Source organism: Bos javanicus, chromosome 11 (assembly GCF_032452875.1).
Source record: "Bos javanicus breed banteng chromosome 11, ARS-OSU_banteng_1.0, whole genome shotgun sequence".
Lineage (NCBI taxonomy): Eukaryota > Metazoa > Chordata > Mammalia > Artiodactyla > Bovidae > Bos > Bos javanicus.
In genome coordinates, this window is record NC_083878.1 from 43577132 (window position 1) to 43590674 (window position 13543).

Below are 13543 nucleotides of genomic sequence, written 5' to 3' on the forward strand. Positions count from 1 at the left end.
ACTCTAAGGTCTTTTGAATCCTACACATCTCTTGGGCTCATTTATGAGAGCAAGGATAATGCAAATATAGACTTGTACCTACAGGGAAATGACAATAGCAGTGTGGGCAGCTAAAGGCATGACCCTCTGCTCTTCTCCACCCAGCACACACACACATACCTCTCTCTCTCCCCTACTTACCTACTTCCAAGTCTCCTCACCACCATCACCTCCCTGCCACTCTTTTGTTCCCCAGAATCTCTGATGTCAGACTTGTGATGTAATGACTAACACAGAGTCTGACTGTCTCTTTTGATAAATAAAAGATCTGTCTTTAGCCATGTTTGAAAACCCACCCCAATCCTCTACATTATCTTTCTCTACAGGGTTGAGAAAAAAGAAAATGAAGCCAGACATATGACCTTCTCAATCCAAATTTTCCTACTACTGTTGGCAATTAAAAAAAAAAAAAAGTTAGATAACATTAAAAACGTTGAACATTCTATTTGTGACAAAGCAAGAGGAAAAAAGCAAGGACAAATCAGCAAAGACAGAATGAATCTGAAGAGTCAAATTAGATACAGCTCCGTGCTCTGTGCTGTGCTTAGTCTCTCAGTCGTATCTGACTCTTTGCAACCCCATGGATTGTAGCCCTCCAGGCTCCTCTTCCATGGGGATTCTCCAGGCAAGAATGCTAGAGAGGGTTGCCATGCCCTCCTCCAGGGGATCTTCCCAACCCAGGGACTGAATCCAGGTCTCCTGCATTGCAGGCAGATTCTTTACCATCTGAGCCACCGGGGTACAGCTCTACTGATACAGTTTCCAAGAGCATTACTACTTCTGTTTTGTGAGTTTTAAGGAGAATCTGAGGGGAACTGGGGAAGAAAAAGGAGAATTTCCATTGCATTTTCCAATACTCTAGATAATTTTTGCCTACCTCTGAAGGATTTGATCGGAAATAATTACAAGAAAAAATTCTATAGGGGTGGGAAGGTGGAATAGAAGTAGAGGAGGAGAGAAGGAACCGGAAAACACAGCAGCTGCAATGAATGAAGGCTCTGGGACAGATATAAATAAAAACAGGGTTCAGTCTTGTCCTTTGGTGTCATATGCTAATGACGAGATAACCTGGCAACTGAATTTCAGGTAATTCTAGAGTTAAAGACATCAGTCAAATGGAGATAACAACAAATATCTGTTAGTAATTGGCTCAGGCTGAGGGTGTAAAGGTGTTTCCTCTTAGAATTTGATTTTAGAGAATTAGCATCCACTGCCACCCAGTTAGCATATGACACTGAAGGACACGGCTGAACCTTATTTGTCTTTATTTTTATCTGTTCCCCAAGCCTTCATTCATTGCAGCTGCTCTGTCTTTTCAGTTCCTTCTCTCCACCTCTACTTACACTGGTTAATGTGAAGTGAACCTGCGGATTCAAGAGGCTTCATCAACTAGCTCAATTTCAATAGCCATAAATAACAATTTTACTTCAAAACAACTACCAAGAAAAACAGCTTTTTAAAAGTAAGTTTTAAGTTTTGGAATATTAAGGAGATAAACTAACTTGCTGATAACCTATTAATTGTTGAAAAAGGTCTTCAATAAATAACTCAAGAACTCTATAAAGAGAATTATTTTAAAATTATTCCAGGGTCTTCCCTGGTGGTCTAGTGGTTGGGACTCTGGGCTTTCACTTCGAAGGGCCTAGGTTCAATCCCTGGTCAGAGAACTAAGATCCTACAAGTCAAGCAGTAGATCTAAAAAAAAAAATTTTTTTAATTAGGAAAATTATAAGACTGGAATCATTCCATATGTTGAACTTGATTTGCACTAAATGTATTAATATTCTTAGGGATAAAGATTTCTTTATTGCATTTTTAAAATTAACTTTTATATATTACTTTTTAAATGAAAAGAATATTATCAAAATAATCAGACTTCTGGCTTCAAAATAGTGGAAAAAGGCCCTTTCTGCTCACTTCTCTGGAAAATCACTGTAAAATAAGAGAATGAGAAACAGAAAAAGACACTCCATCTACAATGAGACAAGAAGATTCATCACCACCACTCTCAATGTACAAAAGAAAAGGAATGCAGGAGTGGAAGGCAGCAGAGCCCAGGAAGCTGATCCCTCAGACTTGACAAAGAGAGATACTAGCTCCTCCAAGCCAAGCAAAGATGAGGACTGGAAACCTAAGACAATAGAGGGTGAAACATGGGCTAAAAAGAAGGGGAATCGTTGAAGGCCTATATAAAGAACAAATGGACCCCCATGTCCCTCCCTGACACCAAGCAATAGGAGACTTATACTCTGGGAAACCAAACTAGAGGTGTCTACACTAAGGAGCCCCTGGCAAGAGAACAGCTGGAGGGAAGCCCTGCAAGGAAAACAGGAGGGGTCCATAAGAGCTTACAGTCTGAACAGAGACAACGGAAGACCCCTTTCCTACCCTGCTCTGGCACTCAGGCTGCTGAGCTTATACCTTTCTTGACAGGAGACTAGAGGATTCTTCTCTGGACAAACTGGATGGTTTTTGAGGGAAATTTTTCAGATAATGTGATATGGTCCTTTCATATAAAAAGTCAATTTACTACCTGTTCTCTTCTAATAAAACTCAGTCAACAGGCACCACCATCCCACACATAACTTTCAATTACCTTTTAATGTTCTGTACTTAAATGAATGCACAGAGACCATAAGTCATTTGAAGAAAATCTCTAACATGAAAGGAAGAAACCAAAACACAAACACAAGTGGAAAGAATAGTGCACAAATTTCCATGTGTCCTTCAAGCCAGCCTCAAGTTATCAACATTTTGCTGAACATATTTTAGCTATCTCTATTACCTTTTTCATTTAAGAGGGAGGTGGGCTGGAGTTACCATAAGAAAATCTCAAATAATTTCACCTGTGAACAATTCCCAATGGAAACATTTTTAAAAGCAATATTCTTTGTTATTTAAACTTACATTGAAACATTTCTGATGTCAATTTAAACATATTTCATGGGAAATAGATGAGGAAACAGTGGGAACTGTCAGACTTTATTTTGGGGGGCTCCAAAATCACTGCAGATGGTGATTGTAGCCATGAAATTAAAAGACGCTTACTCCTTGGAAGGAAAGTTATGACCAACCTAGCTGCTAAGCTGCTAAGTCACTTCAGTCGTGTCTGACTCTGTGTGACTCCACAGACGGCAGCCCACCAGGCTCCCCCGTCCCTGGGATTCTCCAGGCAAGAACACTGGAGTGGGTTGCCATTTCCTTCTCCAATCCATGAAAGTGAAAAGTGAAAGGGAAGTTGCTCAGGCATGTCCAACTCTTCGCGACCCCATGGACTGCAGCCCACGAGGCTCCTCCATCCATGCGATTTTCCAGGCAAGAGTACTGGAGTGGGTTGCCATCGCCTTCTCCTGACCAACCTAGATAGCATATTAAAAAGCAGAGACATTGCTTTGCCAACAAAGGTCCGTCTAGTCAAGGCTATGGTTTTTCCTGTGGTCATGTATGGATGTGAGAGTTGGACTGTGAAGAAAGCTGAGCGCCAAAGAATTGATGCTTTTGAACTGTGGTGTTGGAGAAGACTCTTGAGAGACTCTTGGACTGCAAGGAGGTCCAACCAGTCCATCCTAAAGAAGATCAGTCCTGGGTGTTCATTGGAAGGACTGATGCTAAAGCTGAAACTCCAATACTTTGGCCACCTCATGCAAAGAGTTGACTCACTGGAAAAGACCCTGATGCTGGGAGGGGTTCGGGGCAGGAGGAGAAGGAGACGACAGAGGATGAGATGGCTGGATGGCATCACCGACTCGATGGACATAAGTTTGAGTGAACTCCGGGAGTTGGTGATGGACAGGGAGGCCTGGCGTGCTGCGATTCATGGGGTCACAAAGAGTTGGACATGACTGAGTGAATGAACTGAACAGAACTGAAGGGAGCACATGGTTTCTCAAACTTCTTTTGGGGCTGGAGAAGGGTACATAAGTAAAAAAGTTTGAAAAGCATTTACTGAACCTTAGCATAGACAAAAATCATTAGAAATGAAAAAGGGACACATAGAATCACATACACGGAGAAAGGTTTTATTTTTTTTTTTCTCATTTTCTGTTTTTCCTCTTAGATAACATGTAAACGTACAGAATATACTGGCTTTATTTTATTTTATTTTTTTCATTTTAACAGTTTTTAATGAAAGCTGTAGACAAGATGACTTTATTCTTGCATCTTCTCAATTGTTTCTTCCTTATATTTGCCCTTTTCCTTTCCTACTTGGCGAGATTTGGCTTTACGTTCGAGGATCTTTTTGCGGTCTTTGTCCAGTTTTAGTCTGGTGATAACCACCTTGCTGGAGTGAATGCCCACATGGACAGTTGTGCCATTAGCCTTCTCCCGCTGCACTCATTCAATGTAGATGACATATTTCTTCCTATAAACCTGGACTACTTTGCCAATTTGCTGCCTTTTGTAGTGCCCTCGTACAACCTGAATTTCATCATCCTTTCAGATGGGCATGGATCGAACGTTGTACTTCTGTCTTAGCTCTTTAGAAAGAGGAGAAGACATAATTTTCCTGCGAATGTGGGAAGGCGCATTGAAATGCCTTTTTCGATTCTTGCTTTGGTCAGAAGTCACAAAGGGATTGAACTTCATTTTGGCTGCTAGCGCTTCAGCGATGGCCACAGAAGGGAAGAGCAATATACTGGTTTTAAAAAATATTTATTTATTTGGCTGCTTTGGGTCTTAGTTGCCCTGTGGCATGTCGGAGCTTAGTTCCAGAACCAGGGATCAAACTTGTGTCCCCTGAATTGGAAGGTAGATTCTTAACCACTGGACCACCAGGGAAGTCCCTGGAATACACTGTTATTTATTGTGGAACATAATTTTCTCTCTCACTTTCTCTGTGTATATTATCTCAACCTCAAAGGTTTTTTGCTTTTTCAGCAAAGAAAAGAAGTATGAGGACCCCTGGGGAGTGGAGGAGAAAGAAAGACCTCCTTCCTCCCTTTCCCCATTTCTTCCTCTTACTCTGATCACTGAATAGACATGAATTCCCGTGGCTTCTGCTGGGAACCTGGGTAAGACATGCTGGATACAGTCCAGAGTGGCCACAGTCAATGACAAATGTCTTGTGTCCAAGTGTGGTAGGCATATATTAGTAGACAAAATAGATACAAATTCCTGACCTTGTAAAATTTATAGTCACGAAACAGATAACAAGCAAAATAAATAAATGAATCACATGCTATTTCATGTGATAAATGCAATGAGAAACGATCCATTTATTGGTTCAGTTCAGTTCAGCCACTCAGTCAGGTCCGATTTTTTGCAACCCATGGACTGTGTCACGCCAGGTCTCCCTGTCCATCACCAACTCTCAGAGCTTGCTCAAACTTAAGTCTATCGAGTTGGTGATGCCATCCAATCCTCTCATCCTCTGTCATCCCCTTTTCCTCCTGCCTTCAATCTTTCCCAGCATCTGCGTCTTTTCCAATTAGTCAGTTCTTTGCATCAGCTGGCCAAAGTATTGGAGCTTCAGCATCAGTCCTTCTAATGAATATTCAGGACTGATTTCCTTTAGGATTGACTGGTTTCCTTTAGGATTGACTGGTTTGATCTCCTTGTAGTCCAAGGGACTCTCAAGAGTCTTCTCCAATACCACAGTTCAAAAGCATCAATTCTTTGGTGTTCAGCTTTCTTTATGGTCCAACTCTCACATCCACACATGACTACTGGAGAAACCATAGCTTTGACTAGATGGACTTTTGTCAGCAAAATAATGTCTCTGCTTTTTAATATGCCGTCTAGGTTGGTCATAGCTTTTCTTCCAAGGAGCAAGTATCTTTTCATTTCATGGGTCCAGTCACCATCTGCAGTGATTTTGGAGCCGAAGAAAATAAAACCTGTCAGTTTCCATTGTTTCCCCATCTATTTGCCATGAAGTGATGGGACTGGATTCCATGATCTTAGTTTTTTGAATGTTGAGTTCTAAGCCAGCTTTTCTACTCTTTTACTTTCATCAAGAGGCTCTATAATTCCTCTTCACTTTCTGCCTTAAGGGTGGTATCATCTGCATATCTGAGGTTGAAATTTATCAGTTACTGTGAAGAAAACTAAAACAGGAAAGAGGAATGGAAGAAGAGCAATTTGCAAGTTTAAAAAGGGTAGTAAGGGAAGGCCTCACTGAGAAGCAAAAACAAAAAAAAAAAATTGAAGAAGGTGAGGGAATAAGCCATACATATATCTGAGGGAGAAGTATTTCAGGCAGAGAGAACAGCAATGCAAAGACCTGGAGGCAGAAGTGCACCTGTTGTGTTCAATGTGGCTAGACCAGTCCGGGAAGAGAGCAAGTATCTAGTGATGAAGTCAAAGAACTAAGGTGCAGTGGTAGGGCAGGGCCAGTGTAGGCCCTTGCAGGCAATTAGAGGACTCTTGTTTCGCTCTGAGCCAGATGGGGAGCAATGGAGGGTAAACTAAGGAAGGACATGAACTGATTTACTTTTTAAAGTGGTAAGGGACAAGCATGGAAGCAGGGACAGTTTTTAGGAGGCCACTATAAAAATCCAAGCAACTGCTTAACCTGCCTCTGGATAAGGGAAATTATCTTGACAGGTACAGCAAGGAGAAAGACTAGGGTTGTTTCTAGGATCTCAATGCCTTCAAATTAACCAGTTTGTTAATGGGTCAACAGTCCGTGGCCCATTTGCTGGAAGTGTAAGTTGGGGCTTTACCAGTTAAAACTCTGTCCTAGGTCTTGGCCTGTAATCCTCTGCTTCACACTGTGCTGGATTATTCTCTTCCAAGAAGGAGCTCCCCGTGCATAGTGGGCAGGCAGGAGGTACCAGACCCAGGCATCTCACCTGTGCCCTGCAGTACGTCTCCACAGGCACTAGCCTTCAGAGCCAGAGACTTCTGGTCATCATGGATAAGAAGATGAAATAGTCCAGCTTGGTGGAAGTGGGGGAGAGGGTACACTCAAGACAGTTGACATGCATAGACTGCAGACCCCAGAAAACTACTGACCATGGGATTCATAGTGGCCAAGACACTGTACATAGCAGCCTCAATCTAGGGACTTTTCTGAATCCCTACCTTGGACACAAGATGGGTTTCAAGAAGTCCAATGCAACCGTCAGAGGATGGGGCTGACCTATGATAGCAACTTCCCTGGGGGAGCCTCCCATTCTCCCTGCTATGGCCCGGAACTCTATGCCTTTCATCCAGGCCTAATCATAAGTTGGCCACTTCATGTACCTAAATCAATTCTGTGAACTTGGCCTGTGGACTGAATCAGCCACAAAGAAGACCCAAAATATCAAGGGGGCCAGTTCTTCCATCTACATTGGGGTTCTGCTCACAAGCACACATAAAGAAATACACAATGAATACATAAAAAACAAAGATGCATGCACATACATATGTGTACATACAGATGCAAACATATATACAAACTCACACACACACATCTATACAGCAGAATATTCTATTCAAAGAAGATGTCAAGAAAGAGTTGATGAGTATGTGTATTTTCAAAAAAAAATTGTTAAATCTAGATCAGTGACTCTCAAATAGTTTGGTTTCAGAGCTTTTTACAGTTTAAAAATTCTTTGAGAACCCAATATAGCTTTTGTTTATGCTGGTTATATCTACGAATATTTATCATATTAGCAATTAAAACTACACATTTTTAAAATATTAATCCCACAAAGAGTCAGACACGACTGAGTGACTGAACTGAACTGACTGAATTCATCTAAAATTGATAAGAAAGTGATAAATCTACTACGTGCTAACATAAATAACACTTTAAAAATACTATATTGTTCAAACAAAATAATTCAGTGAGAATAGTGGCAATGCAGTACATGTTTGCAATTTCTTTGGTATACATCTTAAAAAAGACATCTGGATTTTCATATCTGCTTTTATGTTCAATATGCTACAATAGTACGTATCATGTAGCCTCTGGAAAACTCCACTGTATACTTTTGAGAGGATGAGAATGAAAATGGCAAATAATAATATATTACTATGAAAATACTTTTGACTTCATGAACCTCTTACAAGGACCCTGAGTAGTCCCTACACCACACTCTGAGAACTACTGATGTGACTGAAACGGAAAATTTTGAAGGAACATACAAATAATTAAAATCTGACTCAAGATGAATGAATAAAATCATATAGACCAATAACCTTTAACAGAATAAATTGAAAAAGTAATAAAGCTATCCCCTTAGTACTCCCTAAAATAGTTTGCTAAGTATAGTCTATCAGAACTTCAAGAAACAGAAACAAATTACTTCTTTTTTGCTTAAATTTTCCAAACACAAAAGAAAGCCTAATAATTAAACCCACAAGGATTACACAATCTAATATCCAAATCATAATCTAATATGTAATATATTTGCATAATTTAATACCCAAACCAAAGATAGCATTAAAATAGTAGATAAGAGGCTATTTTATTTACATACATATACATACAGACTTCCCAGGTGGCGCTAGGGGTAAAGAACCCACCTGCCAATGCAGGAGACTTGGGTTTGATCCCTAGGTTGGGAAGATTCCCTGGAGGAAGGATACTACTCTAATATTCTTGCCTGGAGAATCCCATGGACTGAGGAGTCTGTTGGGCTATAGTCCATAGCATCACAAAGAGTCAGACACGACTGACGTGACTGAGCATGCAATTGTGCATATTATAAAAATCCTAAATAAAATATTAATAAGTCAAATTTTTACTTAAATAAAATCAGGCTAAAAAATGTTATTTAGGAAAACAACAAAAGTTCAACATAAGAAAACCAATTCATTTACTTGACTACAATAATAGTTAAAAAGAAAAATATAATGACTGTAAATACTCATTTTTCATTAAAACACTTACTAAACTTGAAATAGAAGCAAATTGCCTTAAATAGAGAAAGAATATGTATAAGAAAAGAGTTAACAATGCAATTACTACTAAAACTTCAGAAACATTCCTATTACTGAAGAGCAAGACAAGAGTCACTACTAGTATTACCATTATGTAACATGTTTTGGAGGTCCTAATCAAGTCTATGAGATATGTACACACACAAACATATATATCATATATATATGTATATAGTGAAAAAGAGTAGAAAAGTGATCATTATTTGCGAATAAAGTAACGGTATATTTAGATAATCAACCAAAAAAAAAAAAACCCACCAGAATTTTTAATCAGTCAGTTCAGTTCAGTTGCTCAGTTGTGTCCGACTCTTTGTGACCCCATGAATCGCAGCACGCCAGGCCTCCCTGTCCATCACCAACTCCCGGAGTTCACTCAGACTCACATCCATCAAGTCAGTGATGCCATCCAGCCATCTCATCCTCTGTTGTCCCCTTCTCCTCCTGCCCCCAATCTCTCCCAGCATCAGGGTCTTTTCCAATAAGTCAACTCTTTGCATGAGGTGGCCAAGTACTGGAGTTTCAGCTTTTAGCATCAGTCCTTCCAATGAACACCCAGGACTGATCTCCTTTAGGATGGACTGGTTGGATCTCCTTGCAGTTCAAGGGACTCTCAAGAGGCTTCTCCAACACCGCAGTTCAAAAGCATCAATTCTTTGGCGCTCAGCTTTCTTCACAGTCCAACTCTCACATCCATACATGACCACAGGAAAAACCATAGCCTTGACTAGACGGACCTTTGTTGGCAAAGTAATGTCTGCTTTTCAGTAAGCTATCTAGGTTGGTCATAACTTTTCTTCCAAGGAGTGAGTGTCTTTTAATTTCATGGCTACAGTCACCATCTGCAGTGATTTTGGAGCCCCCAAAATAAACTCTGACACTGTTTCCCCATCTATTTCCCATGAAATGATGGGACCAGATGCCATGATCTTAGTTTTCTGAATGTTGAGTTTTAAGCCAAATTTTTCACTCTCCTCTTTCACTTTCAAGAGGATTTTAATAGAGACTAGAAAATTGGGCAATTACAAGATAAATATCAAGACATACAAACATACACATATTGCTTTCCTAGTAACCAAAGAGAAAAATCTTATGAAAAAAAGAAACCCTACTCAGATTGCCTTGAAATAAAAAATGAAAACATGTTTAAAAAAACCAAAACACATAGGAATAACTTTATGAAATGTGAGATGAAAATGATAAAATAATTGTAAGCCCAAATGAAGAACTGAAACACTGTAGAGACATTTGCTTCTCGTTGAAAAGTTCCATAAAAACTAGAAACTTAAGTTTTCTGAATGACTATACACAAAGGTAAATAATAAATGACAGACTGGAAGAAAAACTGTATAAAGGATCAATAACCATATGTCCAAAGAGATCTCCCAAATCAGTTTTAAACAGCCAAATAACCAGATTAAAAAGGAACCCCAATGATTAACATACATGCAAAAGAAATGTGAAACCTCACTTGAAAAATCAAATAAGTGTAAATTAAAACAAGATAATTTTTGCATATAGTTTAGAATGTGAAAGAATATGATATACCCAGTTTGGGTGAGGGTACAAGGGTGGAAGACATTGTTATAAACTGGTAACTTCTTGTGGGAGGGCAACTTAGAAATACTTACCAAAATTTCAATTAATTCAGCGACAAGAGCTGCCCATTTTGAATGTAAACCTCATTTCCCATAAATATAATAGCTCATTTTAGAGGTGCTGTGATGACAGGATGAATGTTTTGTAAACTGTAAACTGTACACATGACACATGCACCCCCTCCCACCCCATATACCATGATCCTGTTTTTGTTAATGAATTTTATTATAATTTGGAAAATAGATTATCTGTCAAGGTATTAATACTGAAGGTTTTCTAAATGTGTTAAAGCAATGTATCAAAAACTTCAAACAAAATCTTTTCAAATACATGATAAACTCCTCTGATCTGGTAAGGTTTAGTGTGCCTACCACTTTTTCTCCCCAGGGACTTGCCTAAGTAGTATCAGAAGCAGGATACGAAAGAGGTCAAAAAGTATCCTACAAGATGGGACTGACATACATACACTACTGTGCATAAAACATAATTAATGAGAACCTACTGTGCAGCACAGAGAACTCTACTCAGTGATCTGTGGTGACCTAAATGGGAAGGAAATCTAAAAGAACAGATAGATGTACACGTATAACTGATTCACTATGCTGTACAGCAGAAACTAACACAACATTGTAAAGCAACTATACTCCAATAAAAAAATTTTTTAAGTATCCTAGAAAAAGCATGGGATTCTGAAATAGAACTAGGTTCAAGTTCTCTTTTTTTACTTAGCAGCAAGTCATTTGGGGCAATTATATGCTCTTTAGTTGCTTGTTTCCTCATCTGTAAAACAGTCAGAATGCTGTTTCTCATATAAATGAAAATTTAAATGAGATAGTCTACCAAAATGTTAATTGTTGTTTTTATAATGCAGGTCTCCTAATTCAGTTTAGTAGTGCACATTAAACAAAAAAGGGGATTTCCTCAAGCCTTGCCCCTTCCAAACTTTCAGTTCTAGTTTTAGTCTAAAAGTTTAAGGAAGGTCATTTGTTGTGAATTTGAGTATAGAACAGCATCTGCACTGGGCCAGTTTCTAGCTCTGAATGCTGGTTAACAGGTATGCAAACCATGAAGGCAAATGACCAAGGCAGATCAAATCATACACCCAACAACAAAACGCAGTAAGTCCCCAGGGAAAGGAGAAAGGCAGGGGCTCTGGGACCTTAAATCCTGTCCAGTTTAAATCCTGTCAAAATCTTTATTAGGTGACCTTGTGTAGTATTTTGAAGGAGAGGGAGGGAGGCAGTGAGGGAGGGGAGGAGGGTAAGAGAGACGGAAAGGGGGAGAAAGATGGAGACGATGAGAGAAAAAAGAGGGAAAAGGAACCACAGATTCCTAAGAATAATTTGGGGAAGCCTATCTAATGGCAAGATCTAATGCTAAAGCTTTGGCATTTTGGCTGGGAAATTTCAAGTGCATTTCTAGAATATGGCAGAGTGATGAGCTATTCATCAGTTCAGTTCAGTTCAGTTGCTCACTCGTGTCCGACTCTTTGCGACCCCATGAATCGCAGCACACCAGGCCTCCCTGTCCATCACCAACTCCTGGAGTTCACCCAAACTCATGTGCCTAGAGTTAGTGATGCCATCCAGCCACCTCATCTTCTTTTGTCCCTTTCTCCTTCTGCCCCCAGTCCCTCCCAGCATCAGGGTCTTTTCCAATGAGTAAACTCTTCTCATCAGGTGGTCAAAGTATTGGAGTTTCAGCTTTAGCATCAGTCCTTCCAAAGAACACGCAGGACTGATCTCCTTTAGAATGGACTGGCTGGATCTCCTTGCAGTCCAAGGGACTCTCAAGAGTCTTCTCCAACCACAGTTCAAAAGCATCAATTCTTCAGCGATATAAAAATAGAAGCTACAATAACTAAAAAATTAAAAAGGCCTAAGTTCATGAGCTGTCAAAAATGATTATTAAATATACTCATGAGTCTAACTGGTAATGAATTTTTTTCTACCCTTTACTTCCATCTACCACTCCTCCATTATATAAACTTAAAATATGCAAACATTGTAAGGATCACTATTGGGTATGAGTCCTACTATTAACTCTCAAAAAAGAACATAAACTCTACCACAAATAATTTTTTGTGTGTATTTCTCTAAATTTAATTGATAGATTTTCATTAGGGTTGTTATTGTATAAAAAAAGTAATTCTAACCTCACAGATGAAACAAACAGGACAGTATGCTCTGATCTTAGTAATCTGTTTAATGTTATAAATAAAAATAATGTGCGCGGGCGCAAGAGGGCCTAGAGGAGCTAACCCATGTTTAAGGTCAGGAAGGGCAGCGGTGAGGAGATACCCCTCGTCCAAGGTAAGGAGCAGTGGCTGCACTTTGCTGGAGCAGCCGTGAAGAGATACCCCACACCCAAGGTAAGAGAAAACCAAGTAAGATGGTAGGTGTTGCAATAGGGCATCACAGGGCAGACACACTGAAACCATACTCACAGAAAACTAGTCAATCTAATCACACTAGGACCACAGCCTTGTCTAACTCAATGAAACTAAGCTATGCCCGTGGGGCAACCCAAGACAGGCGGGCATGGGGGAGAGGTCTGACAGAATGTGGTCCACTGGAGAAGGGAATGGCAAACCACTTCAGGATTCTTGCCTTGAGAACCCCATGAACACTATGAAAAGGCAATATGATAGGATACTGAAAGAGGAACTCCCCAGGTCAGTAGGTACCCAATATGCTACTGGAGATCAGTGGAGAAATAACTCCAGAAAGAATGAAGGGATGGAGCCAAAGCAAAAAGAATACCCAGCTGTGGATGTGACTGGTGATAGAAGCAAGGTCCGATGCTGTAAAGAGCAATATTGCATAGGAACCTGGAATGTCAGGTCCAAGAATCAAGGCAAATTGGAAGTGGTCAAACAAGAGATGGCAAGAGTGAATGTCGACATTCTAGGAATCAGCGAACTGAAATGGACTGGAATGGGTGAATTTAACTCAGATGACCATTATATCTACTACTGCGGGCAGGAATCCCTCAGAAGAAATGGAGTAGCCATCATGGTCAACAAAAGAATCTG

At 39.8% G+C, this 13543-nt stretch overlaps 1 protein-coding gene and 1 pseudogene across 6 annotated transcripts in view; both read right to left on the minus strand.

Moving 5' to 3' along the window:
* Positions 1 to 13543, minus strand: part of PUS10 (pseudouridine synthase 10) — an 85795-nt gene that overhangs the window by 34462 nt on the left and 37790 nt on the right. The gene's annotated exons all lie outside the window — the stretch shown is intronic.
* On the minus strand, positions 4188 to 4641 carry LOC133257044 (large ribosomal subunit protein uL24-like; annotated as a pseudogene).